Source organism: Microcaecilia unicolor, chromosome 6, assembly GCF_901765095.1.
Source record: "Microcaecilia unicolor chromosome 6, aMicUni1.1, whole genome shotgun sequence".
Taxonomy (NCBI): Eukaryota; Metazoa; Chordata; class Amphibia; order Gymnophiona; family Siphonopidae; genus Microcaecilia; species Microcaecilia unicolor.
The window spans coordinates 140,830,276-140,831,443 of record NC_044036.1 but is presented as its reverse complement, the minus strand read 5'-3'; positions in this window follow the sequence as shown (position 1 = coordinate 140,831,443).

The following is a 1,168-nucleotide window of genomic DNA, read 5'->3' as shown; positions in this document are numbered from 1 at the left end:
GTGAAGGGAAGGTTTTGAATACGTGACTTCGGGTACAATAGCTTTCGTCTCATCTCTCAGCTACAGTATAGTTTCATTGCTAAGCAGCAAAGATCTGAAATTTTGTTTATTGAACAGGCAAATATTTAGATATTAGGAATTATTTAGGGCATTTACCTTCCAAATGAGCTTCCACCCATCCAGTCTCAAGATTCACAAGTATTGCATGACTGAATTGTTGATGTTTTGTTCAGCTAAGATGGACTCCAAATTTTCCTTTTTGTTTACATAGTAACATGATAATTGATGGCAGGTAAAGACCTGAACGGTCCATCCAGCCTGCCCAAAAGTCATACTTTATCAATTCATGATTAAATCAACAATGAATGTGATGCTATATACTTTATCACGAGTCTTTCTTTGGCATTTCTGGGACATGGACCTTAGAAGTCCACCTGGCTCTATCCTTATGTTCCATCTACTGGAGTTGCTTTTGTTCCACCTACTGGAGTTGCCGTCAGAGCTCACTCCAACCTTTTCAAATCCGTCTTGTAGCCTATAATGTGTATTTTGTTTTTGTACTAGTGCACAAGACTTTTGTAAAAAGTGGCTGTAAATACATGAATAATTGTGCCATGTATAAACCAGGCCTTATGCAAATTGCGAGAATGTGCATATCAGAAAATACCAAGTACAATACAGTCTGTGCCCTAAAAATGGCAGAAACAAATCAAGGTCAGGTATACACAAAAAGTAGCACATATGAGTTTATCTTGTTGGGCAGACTGGATGGACCGTGCAGATCTTTTTCTGCCGTCATCTACTATGTTACTATGAGGCATATTTTCAAAGCACTTAGCCTTCCAAAGTTCCATAGGTTTCTATGGAACTTTGGAAGCCTAAGTGCTTAGGCTTTGAAAATGCTTTGAAAATATGCCTCTGTTATGATTATCCAACTTAAATGGGACCAACCCGTTTTGGATAACTGAAAAGTCAGGTAATACAGAAAACTAATAAAAATTAAGACATCAACGCCCCAAACCGAACCCTACCATTCCATCCAAATGGGATACGTAAACGCCAGATCAGTAGTAACCAAAAGAGACTATAACAGACTGGATCACTGCAGACAACCTTGACTTCCTATTCATCACCGAAACATGGATCCACGACCTTCAAGACCCTATAA